The 18,885-nt window shown below is 39.1% G+C and overlaps 2 long non-coding RNA genes across 3 annotated transcripts; one reads left to right on the top strand and one right to left on the bottom strand.

Moving 5' to 3' along the window:
• Nucleotides 1-2,579: 2,579 nt before the first annotated feature.
• On the top strand, nucleotides 2,580-4,027 carry LOC104104062 (uncharacterized). Of its 2 annotated transcripts, XR_011415835.1 has the most exons (4): nucleotides 2,580-2,782; nucleotides 2,951-3,042; nucleotides 3,123-3,221; nucleotides 3,797-4,027. It is a non-coding gene; the product is annotated as an uncharacterized lncRNA (long non-coding RNA). The 2 variants fall into 2 exon arrangements; XR_011415834.1 differs by lacking the exon at nucleotides 2,580-2,782 and having other exon boundaries at nucleotides 2,928-3,042.
• Nucleotides 4,028-13,198: 9,171 nt separating this feature from the next.
• On the bottom strand, nucleotides 13,199-18,843 carry LOC117273311 (uncharacterized). Its single transcript, XR_004503324.2, has 2 exons — nucleotides 18,591-18,843; nucleotides 13,199-15,668 (listed from the first exon to the last, which is right to left on the bottom strand). It is a non-coding gene; the product is annotated as an uncharacterized lncRNA (long non-coding RNA).
• Nucleotides 18,844-18,885: the final 42 nt, after the last annotated feature.

Raw genomic sequence — 18,885 nt, 5'->3', positions numbered from 1 at the left:
GAATGGGGCCGTCCTTAGTGAGTCATGTGCCATGTGTGGTGAGATTTTTTTGTAGTCCATATTTTTGTACTTGTGTCTAGAACTTGCTCGGTATGTGAGTTGAAGCGAAATTTTAGGTGATGCTTGGTTTGAAAAATGATTTTAGGCTTTCTTTGATCTTTTTGAACTTAATTGCTTATCACAAATAAAAATTGATCCTTATTTAACCCTTTTGAGCCTATAGACTTTTATTTGGCACCCACATTACAACTCTATACCCTTTTTGTTCTTAATTGATATTTTTTTATCCTTTTACCTCTTAAGACACTTTAATTATGAAATGAACGCTAAAAGAAGTAAGAAGGGACTAAGTGTGGGGTGGCTTTTGAGTGGAACCAATGAAAGGAAGAAAGGTGCACTTGTTTTGTAAAATAATACACCGCTAGCAAAAATTGAAAAAACAAAATTGGAATAAATATAGATGAATAAATTGTTGTCTTGTTCTTGCCAGTGGGTATGAATTAAAGTAGTGCTTAAAGAAAGAGGAAATATTGTTGGGGGTGATATTATTTGTGAAATTGAAGTGGTGTTGAAGAATTTGCGATTAAGTTATTTGGTAATGTGTTAAAGTGCTTAGCAGGTTGAGTCACTATTCCTAAAATATATTCTACCCATCCCTTAGCCCACATTACAACCATGAAAAAGTCCTAATTGATTTTAGATCGAGCGAGATTACATTAGTAGAGATTTACATTAAGGGCAAGCCTATGGTACCAATTACATGCATGTGACTTCTTTTGTGAGAGTGAGCGATTTTCGTTGATATATGTGAGCATGAGATTCGAATGTGTGGATTGATTTTACTCTCTTTGCTTTTGTTGTGAGGGCACATGATTTCAAGAGGGATATGTAACATTATTAGACTTCTCTAGGATGTTGGATGTTCAAGCCATGAGTGCATTGTGACATTGAGCCGGTTTATGAGGCTAGGATTGTTATGAGCATGTTGTCTTTGTTTGAATATTTTTGAAGTATGGCATAAGTTAAAAGGAAGTGTATGTGATTGCATATGCTAGAGTTTAATTATTGCTATCAACCATGGTCATTGGTGGAGAGTGCTCAAAGATAGAGTTATTTGTTGGTTGACTCGAGGACGAACAACGTTTAAGTGTGGGGTATTGATAATTGACTTAATGTATGCATATTTTGATATATATCGCCTCATATTTTGCTCATGTCTCGACGATTTGAGATGTTTAATATGATTATTTGTGCTAAATTTTGGTATTTCTATGTGTAGGGATCATTCGGATGCAATTTGGGACGAAAGGGCGTGAATTGGAGCGAAATCGGGACAAAAACGCAAAAAGTGAAATTTGAGGGCCACAGCGAGCGTGGGGCGCTGGCCTGGACGCTCAAGACGGAAAAGTGTCCTATTTCGACCAGGACTCGGTTATTTCGACCCCAAGACGCCCCAACTCATATAAAATCCAACCTAAACCTATTTTGGAGAAAGGAGGACGTTTTTGAGAGGAAAACACAAGCACAGAGCCGTCGTGGAGGCCGGAATTCATCAAGTTCCATCTTTCTCCCACCAAACTTAATAATTTTTATGTTTCTTTGTATGATTTGTTGTTTGGCTACCATGTCTATGTGGAGCTAAACTTCATGTTCTAGGGTTGTGGTTCTTTCATGACTATTGTTATTCGGATATTGATTTTGCCTTCTTGATTTATTATATTGGTTTATTTATTCAATCTTGCGCTTAATTATTTAATTGTTTGATCACCAATTGAATATTATCTACGAATCTAGAATTGAACTCGAAAGTGGGAATTCTATATTGCATATAGGATTGAGTAGGGCAAGTTCTTGAACTCGGGCATCGGGGAACGGATTCGTGGTTAGGATAGACATATACCTAATTGCCTTGCTTGGTTGATTTACAGGAATTATAAATGCGTTCTTGTTGATTCTAACTCCATAGACATATAGGCGTTAGGTTAGCTTGAATAGGCGAGTAAGAACTCGACAGATTCTTATGAGCAATATTAACCCTGACAACCAATAAGCTAGATAAATTAGTCGGTCAATTAAATTGAAGAATACAATAGGATTGTTAGATAGCCCATAACCCTAGATCGTTTTCATTATATTGATATCATAAAAAACTGCTTTTTCTCTGTTCAAAGTTCATTATTTATATTTTTTTATTTAATTAGTTTAGAATTAAATATTTTTAGGTTTAATTCTTGTTTAGATAATTAGGATAGTCTAATTTAGTTAATAGTTAATCACAAGTCATCGTGGGTTCGACATCCGACTTTTAGTCACTTTATTACTTGACGACCGCGTATACTTGCGTGTGCGTTTGGCCACAACACCTTGCACCTTTCTATCACAATGATCATTTCCAAATCAGAAAATGCTACACTAATCTACATCCTTCCCAATATCACTCTTGGACCAGTTTACGAGCACCTTGACTATTCCACTAAGTACTTGTCATCTTCCACTTTCCATGAGTAGTTTTTCCTATTTCTTTTGCTTTAGTTTTCTTGTTATCCTAATGTCAGAAAATGCTTTAGTTTTCTTGTTATCCAAGAGTAGTGATCAACAAAAGGTAAAAGGTTGGATTAACAATTCGCTTAACAAAAAGTGGAAGGAATTAAGGCTTAAAATATGGCATGAGGCTCTAGATCCATTATTGAGTAAAGAAGATATCATCAAGAATGCTCCAGAAGGCATTCCCATGGACCAATGGGCATTGTATGTTAACTATCGTTCAAAAGAGGAAACAAAGGTTGCTGATGCTGCTGTTGCTTCTGTTTTCTTTTCCCTTTTTTGTTTCGCTGCTTCTTCTCTGCCACTGTTGTGGCTTCTTTTTTTTCCTTTTTCGTTTTGCTTAATGCAACTGGGCCCCTTGTCGCTTTTTATATGTAATAAAAATTCTCCTACTTTGACTCGTAAGCGCTTTGTTTGAGAAATCAACGGATTCGAGGACAACAAACACTTCCCCATACTAGTGGTTCTATGAGTTTGGCTAGAAGAAGGGCTTTGGTGGTAATTTAATACGATGTACTTACTGTCGCTTTAATGTGACAAGAGTTATTTAGTTAAATTTTACTTTTTAAAACTTTAAGAAGAAACAGGGAAAAGAAGTTGATCGCGGCAAAGTGTGGACTGAGACTCATAAGAGGAAAGATGGGAGTTATGTGAATGATCAAGCTAGGGAGATTGGGGTAAGTGTCGATCACTATTTTCTGCTTTCTTCTTTTACTTTCCTGTTAGTGGTAAAATGCCACAATGTTCCTCTATTGGTTCAATATGTGATCAGTTAATCTCTGGTGTGAGCTGTGATGCTTATTCTGCTGCTTCAAATTCTTTATATACATGGAGATTCTTGATTAAGTTTTTGATTATGCTTATTGTTTTTTTTTTCCTCTTAAGTGTTTTTGGTTGGTAACAGCCCCATTAGTGATTTGGAAAATGTTCTTGAAAGGCAACTAACAGTTTAACTGCTTTTTCTTTCACATTTTTGTGCTAATCCAATGGCAGAATTCTTTTTGTTTAACAGAAGCATGTATATTCAGGTACTTTTGGTGTTTTGGTGATTCATATGAAAATCTGATGAAAAGAATCATCAATCTTAATAACCTATGTGTGAATTGCAAGTTTCATTTGTCACCAACATCAATCAAAATAGAGAAACTTTTCCTCTTTCTGTCAAACTAGCCAATGATTCTGTAGTACATTCTGTTGTAGTACATAATCTGTTGTAGTAGGCTTTTGTAATTATATTTTGTCTCTCGTGTAGAAAAGAATTGAAGAAATTCGAAGACAGACCAGAAACTCTGGCAGAAATTTCACCGAATGACGCGTTTGGTGTAGTCTTTGGTCCCGAGCACCCTGGCCGTGTTCGAGGCTTAGGCATGGGTGCAGTTCCAACTGTAGTATTCAAGCAAACATCAAGACGAGGTGGTTGTTCTTATATGGGCGCAGCTAGAATTAGTGCTCCACCTCCACAATGGGTGCAAGAGATGGCAAATATGAGATCACAATTAAATGCGCTAACAAGCTTATTTCAAATAAAAATAGAAAATATCCCCGAGGAGTTTGCTCACTTATTTCCGACTCCTTCACAGGTACAAGTACTTATTTTTTCTTTGTTTGCACATTCAATATTTGCACATTCGATTTCATGCCATCACTTCGCTAGGCTTGCTTCTACTCTCTCTATATTAAATAATAAGTCTTGGTGGCTAGCATCGCTCTCATTCCAGAATATATGTAGTCAGACTTTGCATACACAAGATCATATAGAACTTCACTCTTTCTCTTTATATATAATTTATAGTTTGGTCTTCCACTATAGCTAAATATATATTACAATTTACAACGATCTCATAAAAATATCAATCTGTTACTTCCAGTGCAAAAAGACATAGGATTATTGTTGAGATTTTTGTTCACATAGTTTTGAAGAAACCATGTCTAGTTTCTTTACATATACTTATATTATAAGGAAATTAGTGGTTTTTCAATGCTACTGGATTGTATATTTGGTTCAAACTGCCCTTTATAATTGTAGGGAGAAATTATAAACCAAGTTAAATACTATATCCCAAATTATACCACCTAAGCTAACTGCAGTCAGCAGCCAAAACATGACAAGAAAAATTGATCCAAGAGCAAGGACTAGTTGAATTGAACCTTGCTGTTCACATATTCACAGGTGGTATATATGCTGGAGGTCAACTGAAAGATAAGATTGAGAATGAAGCACGATAAAATTTTACTTAAGCAATGAAACTCAGAATTCTTACAATTCATATTTTGCTCAGTAAAAGGCTGCTGGAATGAGAGCAGTGATTACAGTGTTTTAAAGTAAAACTGTTTGACACTACTAATTAGTTTTTTTTATGCAGGCACCCCAATCTAGGAGATGATGTTCCGTCACCAACTGGGCCAAGAAGATCCTTTGACGGAAGTAACTATGAAAACGGAGCAAACGACAATTAGTAATCCTAACAAGTAACTATGAAAACGGAGCAAACGACAATTAGTAATCATTGTTAGGATGAACTGTGTTTTTTTTTGTGTTGTAACTTTGGAATAACTCTCTGCAACTTAAACTTGAATCTTGGATGATGTGGATTTTGGGCACTTATGTTTTAATATGATGAATATTTTGCTTATCTAATTCTCTACTATAATTTATGTTAATTATTATGATGGGTGCTTGATAACATATTATGATGGATTTTGTGCATTAGAAAGGATAAAGGATCTAAATGTAGGATTAAAAAATTAACATTAAAAATATTACAATTATGGCAGTATAAACTGACTAATTTGAAAGGGACAACAGTTACGGCGGTTACAAACCGCCACAATAAGCAAAGTAAACAGCCGTTCTTAAATATGCATATTGCGGCGCTTGTATCTGTAAATTGCGGCAGTTAAGAGAAAACCGCTGTATTACACCTTTTGGCGGAAGCGATTATGGCGGATATGTAGGGCGCCATTAATGACAATTATGACGGTTCTGAACCGCCGTTATACGTAAATCTAACCGCCGCAATTATCCCAGTTTTTTTGTAGTGCCACTCTATATATATATATATATATATATATATATAAAATCTTAGTACTTTAGTCTCTGCTTCAGGAGATCATTTGTCTTGTCATTTGCATTTGTACAGGTAGTTGGATCTTTCCCAAAGCTGAAATTGGTTGGTCAATGGAAAATATGTACTATACTTTTTTTCATGGTTGTGTTATAGGGTGGGAGAGTTATGCTATTACTTTTCTCTTATACATAAGCACTGTCATGAGCTGCTTTCCATCATCGACCCATGACCCCTTGGACGTTCCCCGTGGCATCCCGGCAAGTCTCCTAACGCCTAGTGCCACGGTCGGCCCCGTGGTCTCGGTAGCGTCAAGTGACAAGCGCACATGCGCCTCTGTCGCCCCACCGATAATCAGTGCCAGTGTCCAGCGGCTAGCGAATACCATCAGTGCCGCGCGCACAAACCATCATTTTGCCAACAGCGCCGCATGCACAGACAGTGCCCCGCGCGCAGACCCAATGCCAAGCACCAGCGCCCAGCCGCTGACAGATCCAAATAGTGTCGAGCGCGCCGACAGCAATGCGCGCGCTGACCCTGATGCTCAAGACAAAGTTGCTGCTATCGGACTTGCTTCCATAGAAGACAAGTCCTTTTCATTGTAATTATAGAGTAGTTTTACTTCATTCATTTTCAATGTGCTTCTACAGCTTTCTTAGGTCAACTCATGTAACTTTGGTTTATTTTTTTTAAGCATTATTAAGGGGGACCAAAGCATTCAAACAATTCTCTGTACTGGTGTCTCTCCCCCCTCCCCCCCGACACCGCATAGCATCTTGTAATAGCTTTCATCATCATCAATACAATCATCAGCTTTCATCATCAATTGCTCATTTTTCGCTACTAAATTGCTCACGACATTGGTTTTCCCGTACGGCACTAACAATCTAGTCTAGCGTACGGAGACGACCTCAGTTGGCGCATAGCAACCGCACTAATATCGGTTGCTTAGCCTTACGTCGCCCTTCCAAGGAACTTCAGGAAGGCGCCGTGTAACAGTTGGTATCAGAGCCTACGCTCGACATCGGACGAGGGAACTCATTGCCATCATCATCACCATTTCTAACCATGGTGAATTACGGGGATCGCATCACGACCCTAGAAGAGACGGTTGACGCATTACGGCCCATCATGGATACATTGCCTGATCTAAAAACCAGCCTAGTGCAAAGGTTGGACGACCTGGACCGCAGAATGCGGCAGGCCGAAGTTGACATAGCAAACATCAGTCGCGACTCTGAGAAAGATTGGTATTTAGGCTGCCGTCGAGGCAACCGAAATTCATGGCAAATTTGAGGACCTCCAACAGGAGCGTGCCGAGGATTTAGCCCATCGGGAACTAGAGGCAGACAGACAACTTGACAGGCCAGCTCAATGTTGTCAATGCTGCCCTTCAAAGCCTGTTCAAAGGAGGCGAAAACCAAATCAGGGGTGCCATGAACATTGCCCCCATGCCACAAAAGCTGAAAATTCTGGAGCCCAATCCATACAACGGAGCCCGGGATGCTAAAGAAGTGGAAAACTTCATCTTCGACATCGAACAATACTTCGATGCCGTGGGATAGTTGGAAGAATCCAAAAAGGTAGCAACTGCTACCATGTATCTTCAGGGTGATGCAAAACTCTGGTGGCGAGTCAAATACGAAGCCATCAGGGCCGGTGAAGATACTCTCCAGACATGGGCAGAACTGAAGGCCGCCATACGCCTGCAGTTCTTCCCCGAAAACATGGAATACAATGCACGGAGAAAGTTGCGTGAACTCCGCCACACCAGGTCGGTGTGGGACTACGTGCGTGAATTCTCCGCACTCATGCTAAACATACGGGATATGGGGGACAAAGACAAACTGTTCGCATTCATAGAAGGTTTGAAACCTCATGCTCGTATGGAGGTGCAAAGACAACGGTTAGATACCCTGCCCAAGGCCATTCAAGCTGCAGAGTGCCTTGGGGATTATCAGTTGGAAACTCAGAAGGATAGGCCCCAGCCGCATGTCCGAGAGGGATACAATGGGAGCCAACCTAGCAACTGTGTCCCCAACAAAAGCGGAGGAGATCGAGGTGCATCCAAATCTATGACTCCTTCCTCAAGCAGCAACGGTGTTGCATCAGTCAACAACAATCAGAGGAGAAAGCCCCCATCAAAATGTCGTCATTGAGGCGGGGAACACTGGAACAATCAATGCCCCAATATACAAATCAATGCTCAACAAACTATTGACGATGATGAGTCAGATCAGGACGGCTCAGTCGACGCAGAACAAGTAGGGGCCTTCAACGCATTTGTTGGCTCCATTCATGATACCTTGGCGGGAACCAATGCTGGCAACCCCAAGAAGAATGCATTCCCAATCGACAAGAAAGGGAAAGGAAAGGCGGACGAGAGGCCTCCCACATCACAAAAGAGGACCTTAATATTCGTTGACATGAAAGTAAACGGCAGACCTATTCGGGCATTGATAAACACGGGTGCTAGCCAAAACTACCTGGCCTCAACTTAGGTGCAACGCCTCGGTCTAGCAGTGCAAAAATGCAAGGGTCGTGTCAAGGCTATCAACTCTCCATCTCAACAAGTGAGTGGAATAGCCAAAGAAGTGCCAATGAAGCTTGGCCCATACAAGGGAATATTCGACCTACACATAGCTATCATCGATGACTTCGAACTGATAGTGGGATTGGAATTCCTCAGGCAGACCAACACCATCCCGGTACCGTATGCCAACATGCTCCTAATGATGGGAGACAACGGGGCCAAACCTCGCACCATACCGTGCATACCCATCAAGATGGCCACTGGAAACATCACGGCCATGCAGTTAAAGGAGGTAACCAACAGACCTGAACCTACGGTTCCGGCTACCCTCAATATCATCAAACAAACATCACATCATCGGGGTCCAACAGCTCATGGCACCCCTCATTGTGTGAAGACTTGTCAAGCATTCCAAAAGGACAAGTCGCATCACTCAGCACAAGCGGGACTCTTGGAGCCGCTACTGTCCCACAGAGACCTTGGGAAAGAATTTCCCTGAATTTCATCACAAGATTACCCAAGGTCGGAAATCATGCAACCATCATGGTGGTAGTAGACCAATTTTCCAAGTATGCTACCTTCATCGCAGCCCCACAGAACATATCGGAAGATACAGCTCGACTCTTCTTCTCTCATGTTGTCAAACATTGGGGTATGCCCAGCAACATCATTAGTGACTGCGACCCACGCTTCACTAGCAAATTTTGGACCCAACTCTTCAGTTGCCTCGGATCCAAATTGAGTTACAACTCAAGCCATCATCATCAGCAAACATATGATCAAACAGACCGGTTCAATGACATGGTGGAGGAATATCTCCTCCAATTTGCAATCAGGTCACAAACACATTGGGTGAAACTTCTGGATGCTGCTCAGCTGTGGTTCAATTCACAAAAGTGCGCCCATACAAACAAAAGCGCTTTTGAAATTGTTATCGGACAGCAATCGTTACTCCCACATAATATGAATGCTCCAAACATGCCATTATCTCCTCGAGCTGCCAGTTTCTCGATGGTGCAGAGCTATCTTGTCAAAGCCCAAGAAAGGGCAACGAGGCATGCCGAACAAAACCTTTGCTTTGCCCAACATCAAGCAGGGGACAAAGTGATGGTAAGAACCCCGAGGCGGAACTTGTTTGCAAAGAGGACCCAAGATCCTCGCCTATTGCAAAGCTACATCGGGCCTTTTTCCATTGAAAGGCGTATCGGGAAATCCACATACCAGCTGAACACACCAATCTAGTGGAAAATCCATCCAGTCTTCCATGTCAGCCACCTCAGGCCATTTCAGAAATACATGGAAGATCATTCAGAAATCCACCTCACAACACCGAGGGGAATAGACCTCCCAACCATCAAGAGCCTGATCAATCATCATCATCCTGCAGGTAATGCTCCGAGGACGTCACCAACTCAGGTGGGGAAGAATGTCATGGGTTGATTTCCATCATCGACCCATGACCCCTTGGACGCGTCTCGTGACGTTTCGGCAAGCCTCCCAACGCCTAGCGCCACGGTGGTCCCCGTGGTCTCGGCAGCGCCAAGTGACAAGCACGCATGCGCCTCTGTTGCCCCACCGATAATCAATGCCAGCGACCAGCGGCTGGCGAATGCCATCAGTGTCGCGCGCACCGACAATGCCGCGCGCACAAACCATCATGTTGATAATAGCGTCGCACGCACAGACAGTGCCCCGCGCGCAGACCCAATGCCAAGCATCAGCGCCCAGCCGCTGGCAGATCCAAATAGTGTCGCGCGCTGACCCTGATGCTCAAGACAAAGTTGCTGCTATCAAACTTGCTTCCATAGAAGCCAAGTCCTTTTTATTGTAATTATAGAGTAGTTTTACTTCATTCATTTTCAGTGTGCTTCTACATCTTTCTTAGGTCAACTCATGTAACTTTGGTTTATTTTTTTTAAGCATTATTAAGGGGGACCAAAGCATTCAAACAATTCTCTGTACTGGTGTCTCTCTCCCCCGATACCGCATAGCATCTTGTAATAGCTTTCATCATCATCAATACAATCATCAGCTTTCATCATCAATTGCTCATTTTTCGCTGCTCAATTGCTCACGACATTGGTTTTCCCGTACGGCACTGACAATATAGTCTAGCGTACGGAGAGGACCTCAGTTGGCGCATAGCAACCGCACTGACATCGGTTGCTTAGCCTTACGTCGCCCTTCCAAGGAACTTCAGGAAGGCGCCACGTAACAGCACGTATACCATGGTTGTGTTTGGTACTTTGTACTGAACTTTCCACAAGTCTTTTTGTATTTTCTGTTACCATTCCAAAAAAAAGTCTTTTTCTACTTTCAGGAGCTTTGTTATCTTCGAATTTCCAAAATGTTTTACACCAAATAAAAGAATTTAACTTGCTTCCTTTATGCATCTATATGATTTTCCATCATAACTCTTTATATCCCTATTTTATTCCACTTGCTTGTACCAGCCGATTAACGTTAAATTTTCTTATATTATTTGTGTCTCACAAATACTGTATTGACCAAAACCGTCCCCTATTTTCACGTTATAATAAAGCAATAATAGGACTAAAACTGTTATTCCTTGTCTTTTTTTTCACTGACCATTGAGTTCATTTATTGATAAATAAACATATGTTCTACTATTCCATATTATTATCACATATTGGCTGAGAAATAAACAGAGAATCCCAAAGCTCACAGACAACAACAACAACAACAACCCAGTATAAACCTACTAGTGGGGTATGTGGAGGGTAGTGTGTATGCAGACCTTACTCTTACCCTGAGGTAGAGAGGCTGTTTCCAATAGACCCTCGGCATCCTTCCCTCCAAGAACTCCCACCTTGCTCTTGGGGTGACTCGAACTCACAACCTCTTGATTGGAAGTGGAGGGCGCTTACCATTAGAGCAACCCACCCTGAGCAACTCACAGAGCATAATTTAAATCTTGGGTGTTAGAGTGATACTCAAATCTTGCATTTCAATCAAAACCTTTTGAATTTGTATTCACATAACGCGGCATGACAGGTTCAATCAACTGCAACTGCATCAATTTTCGAAATAAGCTTGTATACGATTCTCTAATTGGGGTGAACTCTTTCTTTGGATCCTGCTCTCTCACATATTCCTGTCGGGGACGAGTCTTATATGGCGCCTGAAAATTCGGCCGGAGTTGACGGGAGCCTTGTGGAATCGGTGCCCGCCATTGTTGGTGATTGGGAGGCCTAGCATAAGCCTGAGCATTAAACATTGTGTATTGTTATGGGGGGAACTGAGTATCGGGGACCCTGAGGCATATAGTAATGTTGAGGAGAATTAGATTGTGCTTGTTGGAATTTCACATAAGAAGGAACTATTCCTCTTTGAACTCCCCCGAACCCAGATGCCATCATGGATCCTTCCTCTTTCTTTTTCCGATTTTCAAAACTGCCTGACCCACTTTGAATTGCTTGTGTGATCGCCTTAAGGGCTGCCTGACTTACAATTTTGCCCGACTTCATGCCATTCTCAACTATTTCACCAATCTTAATCGCCTCAGTGAAAGGTTTACCAATAGCGGCCAACATGTAATTGAAGTAATCAGGATCCTGAGCTTAGAGAAAATAGTCAATCATTTCTGCCTCTTTCATTGGTGGTTTGACCCAGCAGCCTGCTCTCTCCACTTGATTGCATATTCTTTGAAGCTTTCTGTTTGTTTCTTCTTTATATTAACGAGAGAAGAGTGGCCTGGCACTATATCAATATTGTACTGAAATTGTTGCACAAAATCTTGAGCCATGTCGTTCCAAACGTGCCAGTGAGAGATGTCTTGATCTATGAACTACTGTGAAGTAATTCTTGTCAAACTTTCCCCAAAATAAGCCATGAGTAATTCTTCTTTGCCTCCTGCTCCCCTTAATTGGTTACAATACCTCTTCAAATGGGCAACGGGATCACCAGGCCCATCATACTTGTCAAACTTAGGGGTTTTGAAGCCGGGTGGCAAATGAACAAGGGGGAACATGCATAGATCATTAAACAAAACACTCTTGTGGCCTCCTAAATCCTGTATGTTTCTCATGGTTTATTCCAAGCTCTTTATTTTTTTGGCCATTTCCTCTTGTTCTGTATTCTTGTCGAGCTTTTCGATCTCGACTGGGAACACATTCTAAGGAGTATGCTTGTATGAATCTAGAACCTTGAAAGTCAGTTCTGAAGAGTAATGTTGGGCCTCATGAGCATTCAGTTATGGATCATTGTTGGACTTTTGAGCAAGAGTCAGTTGAGGGACAGTGAAAGTATGGGTAATGGGTACAGTAGGTGGGCCATTTCTGAGGGATGCGGTTTGAGGATGTGGAATGGAGGTAATGGGGATAGTGGGAAGGTTAATGCTCGGACTGAATCCAGGTTGGTACAATGGATTACTTATTATAGATATGGGCACTTGAGTTGCAACCGACACATTATGAAAATTGTCTGAAGGCCCTATGGGTATTGGAGGTGGTGCCTGTCCATTCACCCAGGCTTCGTACATCTCTGCTAATTGTTGCTTCAGCACTCTTACTTCTTCAACCAATCACGAACCTTGTTCAACCAATTGTCCCTCGACATCATCATTATCTGACTCATTTTCATTATTGTTTGTCATTCTACTTTTTCCTTTTGATCTCGTGTTGTAAGGGTGAGTCGTCAGCTTAAACCACAAACCAACCACCTCTGTTTAACTTTATCTTTAAAATGACAAACAACAAACGTGTTAAAGTTAAGCAATTTGCAAATATTAATCACACATTGTATGTCATTTTTATTTCTAAAATGAGCTTGGAAGGCTTCATGCTTCATCCCCGGCTTATTGGTTATTTCATCTTGAATTTAACGCTCTCTTTTCTTTCCTCTTTTTTTTTCTTTTTTTCCTCTCAATTTTTATTTATATTTTATTATTATTTTTGCTCAGATTAATTATGGCTATGATCGCATCCGATAGGGATTGCCTAGGTATCATGACGCCTCATGAATCAGACCATTACGTAGTTCAGGGAGGAGATAATAATAATTTTGATGGGTTTTTTAAATTTTTTATGAAATAAAATAAAACAAAATAAAATATTTTTCATTCATTTTCAATTAATTTTTTTATATACAATGAGAGAATAGAAAAATATATAGAAACTGACTCAACTAACTCTAAAGACATAAATATGACTGGAATAAAACAAACTTTGATAGGAATAAAAGACTTCAAATATAAAATTGAAAATGCGACAAACGAAAATGAAACTAAAAACTAATTTACTGCACTAAAATTTTAATCTTCAATGGTCTTCTTGCTTAAACTGATATCATCAATGATCTGTATCTCTTGGCATCCACTCTCCCCTCAAAGTCTCGTCCAAATTCTGAAACACCATTGGCAATTATGGAACGAGGGCACGTGTCTGTTGACCAACTTTCTCATTGTTTAGATGACGATGATCATCATGAATATATGCTTCTTTCTCTGCCAACCAAAGTACTTACTCTCTGCTTTCCCCATATTCACGTGATAATTCTCCAACCACATCTGGGTAGTGTTGAGGGTGTGTCTCATCTGAGCCTCATGTCCCTCGTATTCTTCAATAAGACGGTTTAGCACACCTCTCTCAATCATCCACTGGCACCGCTCTGCCTCAAAATCTGCATGTTGATGACCCATCTTCTACCTTTTTATTTCTTCCAATTGTGCGTGAAGCTGGCCCTTTGAGCGTATCCAATAGGCATTTTCTCTTTCAAACTGCTCTTTCTGCTGATCAAACTCCAAATGTTGCTGGTGCGCGTCCTCTTCAATGATACTCAAGTCTTCTTGCAGCTTATGTATTTCAGCATTTTTATTCGCCTCAACTCTTCTAACTAAACCAATCGTGTTTGTCAGTTCTTCTTCTAAGTGGGCCGCCTTATTTTTAGCATGCTTTAGATCTTTATCCATGACCCGTAAGGCAGATTGATAATCTTTCTCAATATTTAAATAAATCTGAGCGAATCCGACTTGCTGTTGGGCTTGTTGTTAGGCTATGGTCATGTGAGCATACTCCAATTCCTCTTTTAGCCTTTCTATAGTTCTTTTATCATTTCTCCTCATGCTCAACCCCTCAGGCCTATCTCTAAACAACGAAGGGTCATGAAACCAGGTAATATATTCAGGGATCACTTATCCACTATCTCGGTCTTCTACCATCTCATTTAACTTCGAGACCTTACTTGCATACCCATTTTTCATAATTTCTTCTTCGTCATGAGGTTGATTTTTACCCAAATTATAACAGAACTTGCTCATATCTCATGTTGGTGGCACCTCTTGTAGTCGTGCAAATTGGCACATTACCTGAAATGGAGCATAGGGATGAACACCATCCAATCCTATGAGTACCAAATAAGAATGGTATGCAGACTCACAATTGACCTCTTTAGAGAAAAACCAATCGTAGTTCCAAGTGATCCATTTGGCAGACAGAGAAAAACGTAGTTCTTTCCAGGCGTCCATCCCTTCTGGTAAGTCACATTTGTCAATTCTTTTCTGGTGATCATAAGTATGATTCAGCATAGGGATGAACACCATCTAATCCTATGAGTACCAAATAAGAATGGTATGCAGACTCACAAATGACCTCTTTAGAGAAAAACCAATTGTAGTTCCAAGTGATCCATTTGGCAGACAGAGTAAGAAGTAGTTTTTTCCAAGCGTCAACCCCTTCTGGTAAGTCACATTTGTCAATTCTTTTCTGGTGATCATAAGTATGATGGGGCCATAGCTCACAAAAATTAGTGATCGTAGGATGACGATAAAAATGCTCCAAAAACCATACATGTAACAAAATGTTGCAGCATCAAAGTTTCGCGCACCCAATATACATCTAGTTAAAGCACGAAAAAATTATAGGGACCAAAGTATAATCATCCCCTTCTGAGGCCAGAGCCTCAGCTACACCTGTCAAGCGGATGTCAATGCGTCATTCCCTTTCTGGGAAAACTACACGCCCCAAAAAGGCGACCATAAATGCAAACCTTCTGTGAACCTTCCATGTTTCCTTATCTTCCTTTGATTTTAATTTTCCCACATTCCTTTCGAAATTTAATTCTAGGCCATACAAGTGAAACAGAAATCCCAACTTAACCCACTTGCCTCATAAACCTTCATATTGTCCGTAATTTATGTTTATGAGCTTCAGAAACTTACCCTATTTTTTAGTACTATGGGCCTTTGGCGGCGAAGATTGCGGCCCTACCCCTGTAAATGGGCGATTTCCTCCAAGGTCGGAGTCATTTCATAGTTGGTAAAACGGAACACATTATTTTCAGGATCCTAGTGCGGAATTAAAGCTTCAATCACATCCCTCCTGGGCTTGATCGTAATCATATGAACCAAATGTCCTAAGTACTTCTTTATCTCGCTTCGTTCATATTCCTTAAAGTCTCTCCACCAATCCCACAACAATTGTGTTATCTAATCGATAATCAGAAAATCCGGTATCCCTTCTGATCTGGGCCTCTTTTCAAATTTACCTCGTTCCCCACTCATGGTGTACCTGTTTACCCAAACACAAGGTTAGGCTTTAATCAAATATATTATTGACACACAAGAATTCTGATATCTCGGGTTTTGACTCTATAAAAATAAAAAAAATTAAATGCCAAAATGTGGGACTAAGAAAAAAAAGTTAAATTAGTAAAATAATCATGAGATAAAAAATAAAAGGCTCAAAATGACTACTTTTCATAAAAATAAGTGAACATAAAAAATTTTGGCCTCTTTTATTAAAACGACCATTTCGCATTTCCGAGGAAGGTTTCAAGGCTATTTCAACAAAAGGAGCGGACGCAAGGGTAACACTGGTCAAAAGGGATAAAACTGACAAAGTGACTATATTATTATTATTATTATTATTATTATTATTATTATTATTATTATTATTATTATTATTATTATTATTATTATTATATTATTATTATTATTATTATTATTTGAAAAAAATAATTCATAGACATTTTTTAATGTTTTTAAAACAAAAAATGGGGTTGAACCCGATGAAGGCTGCCTACGTATCTCACATCCGGTGAGAATCAAACCCGCGTAGTTCGGTTAAAATAAATAAATAAAAATTATTTTAAAAATTATAATTTTACACACCAGAATCCTTCAAAATTTTATTTAAAAAAACGGGTACTTCATGAAAACTTGGAGGAAATTTTCTCTTTCTCTCTCTTCTGTTAAATCAATCTATCCTAAAGCCGGTCAACATTTGAGTAAAGCCTACAAAATAATGTTACATATAGCATAGAAATATGAATATATTGGTCTGAAAAAATTAGTATCTGTCCTAGACGGGCCCGGCTCCTGTGTCGAGTCCCGCTAAGTCCAATGCACATTATACAAATAAAGCGTAGCCTACTAGGGATATTCATTGCTTGTGGCTTGTTCTTCTAAGTTTTCAAATCCTAAAGGAAGTGGTATCTAGACCTGGCTTACCCGGGTGGACAACCCGAGCCGAGGAACATCAAGCGTCACCAGTAGTAGAACAACACTAGCTAGCTAACGGCTCTCCCGCCTAAATATGTGTGACTAAATCCTTCACCATAAGCTGGTAGGCTAACTGTTTTATCTCAGGATAGAAATTTTGTGATGCTGGTAGGCAAACACAACATAACTACCTATCAGAAGACTCAGAGTGGTGCAAGAGAAGATACACTTTATATCACAGTTCAAATAAATATTAAAGCGGTAAACAAGTGACAAATAGTACACTAGGCTCCCAAACACAATAATATCCAAAACATGATAAAAGTCAAACACGAATCAATGTAAAAAGCTCGAATTCTAATTAATTATCCCCAGCAGAGTCTCAAGAGCTGTCACACCTCTTTTTCCCCGCACAGCCCTATTACGAGGTTGAGTTAGAAGAGTTTTTTCCAATTGAAGTGACATTTTGAAAAGAGATTATTTATTATTTGGAGTCGCCACTTGAAATTGAGTTTTGGTGCTCCAAGTCATCTTTTATCTTGAATCCCTTATCAAAAGGAAGGTTTGACTCTTAATTTATGTTCTACGAAAATAGAAGACTGAGTAAGGAATTCTGTTGACCGAGGATAAAGTATAAGGCACCCCTCGAATCCCGTAGTTCTAGCACGGTCGATTTATTGACTAATGTAAGGCTAAAATTAATTTTTGGCTATTCTTTTATTTTATTGATTATGACTTGTCTATTACCACTTCACTTAATTTATTATATTTTATTGATTCTTTTGACCTAGATGCGGTATGCACACAAGGTATTCCTTTAAAGGTAGATGTTAAACCAAGGTACAGAATGTACACATGGTTAAAACATAATTATTTTAAATTTAAAGGCATCGAGATGCGAGAATACGCACATGACCCTTTTAGTACTTAAGCATATCAATCCAAAGTTCGGGTATGAACACATGGGCTAATATTTAAAGTACATCTAAAAATTTTCTAGAGGTTTAGAGTATTCCGTTTATTTGACTCATCTCGGTACTTTACAAATATTTTACTCTTACCATGCTAATTATTTTACTTCTTGCAACGATCATATACCAAACAAGCTACAATATTTGAACAGACATATATCCCAAACCATTAATCTGTCATAAAGAAAAAAAATGGATAACAAATATGAAGCCATCAAACATGATACGAAACAATTCTTCTACCAAAGCACACGTCAATATAAACAGATTCCATATTCACATTTTGAAAAATATAGAACTTTATCTTACGTTCTAATAAGAAAATAAGTATTTATCTTTAAAAAATCGAAATGTAATATGTGACTAAAATAAATAAACTTGCACTAAAGAATACAATCAGTTTGTCAAAATCGAATATTAAATTCTTTGACTCAATAATTTAATTCATTAAATCTATTTGACGGTAAGTATATTGTCAATACAAACTAATTCCAAAACTCAAAGATTATTTTATATCCAGGAGAGTAAAATAAATGTATCGAATACCATAACCGAACATACTAGATTTACCAACGGATTCTTAAAAAAATTTGTCAACTTACTAAACTTGTTTGATAAAAGTCCTTTGATTAATACACTGACTTATCAAAAACATTTGACCTATTTATTAAAATTAATTAATATTATCAACCCCAAATTTGATTTACTTATTCAAAATAAAATCGAGCTTTACAAACTATATAAGCTTAACTAATTAAGAATAACATGTTAACTCTCATTATATCTTGCCTCCAAATTCATGAATTAGTATAAAAGTGTTTTTAACATATTAAATATTACATACAAAGAGGAATAACAAACTTTAGCCACTTTTCTCTATCTTACCAGAGAAAAAGAAAAGATAGCAAAAAAATAATTCTAACAAAAACTTACAAACAAATTAAAGAAAATTTTCAGACTTAAGAAGACATAGATCTCATATATCATGTTTAAACTATACAGAGGAGATTGAGTGTTACCTTTTGTAATCTTTTAATCTGTTGAGTTGAACCCGTGAACTTAAAATCACGAAGGATACTTCGATTTTTTACTCCGAACCTACTAAGTCCACCAACCAGTTTATCTCAAAGTAATTTTCACTCTAAAAAAACAATGCTAGTTTTTCTTAGTTGCTATTTTTTTCTCTATCTGATTGCCTTTTTCTTCTACTAAAGTGTGTGTGCTATATATAGAATATTTGTGTGTGTGACAAATATGTGGGTTAAGGAGATGAATGGGGGAAGTGGAGAATAGAATGTGAGGGAGTTAGGATTA

This window comes from Nicotiana tomentosiformis, chromosome 4 (genome assembly GCF_000390325.3).
Source record: "Nicotiana tomentosiformis chromosome 4, ASM39032v3, whole genome shotgun sequence".
Taxonomy (NCBI): Eukaryota; Viridiplantae; Streptophyta; class Magnoliopsida; order Solanales; family Solanaceae; genus Nicotiana; species Nicotiana tomentosiformis.
The sequence above is the reverse complement of the archived record's forward strand: the minus strand, read 5'-3'. Positions and strand labels throughout refer to the sequence as shown.